This window comes from Apaloderma vittatum, unplaced genomic scaffold, assembly GCF_000703405.1.
Source record: "Apaloderma vittatum isolate BGI_N311 unplaced genomic scaffold, ASM70340v1 scaffold25562, whole genome shotgun sequence".
NCBI lineage: Eukaryota > Metazoa > Chordata > Aves > Trogoniformes > Trogonidae > Apaloderma > Apaloderma vittatum.
In genome coordinates this window covers 9,693-10,095 of record NW_009704511.1, presented here as the reverse complement: position 1 = coordinate 10,095, position 403 = coordinate 9,693, and positions in this window count along the sequence as shown.

Here is a 403-nt window from a genome sequence, read left to right as displayed (position 1 = left end):
CGAACTGTGGACGAGACGCACAGAGGTAACAAAAAAACAAAACGGAACAGAAGAGAAATCAAAACGAAACGAAAAAAATAAAAAGAAAGAAAAGAAAAGGAAAAAAAAAGAAGGGAGAAAAAGAAAAAAGAGCAAAAAGATAATTTAAATATAGATGGGGTTTGTCATCATTTTTTTTCTTCCTTCATTAAAAACGAAACAAAAAACAGAAAAAATCGAAAACCGAAAACCAAAAAAATGAAAACTTCAAATAAATTTTTACTTCACAAACAATATCGAGAATATAGACATAAAAGCAATATTTCATAGCAACAGGGTTCCATTGATCAAGATTAGACCCATCACAGCACAGATAAATACACAAAAATTTATTAGCAATTTCTCATCTTTACTGGCAAGAGCT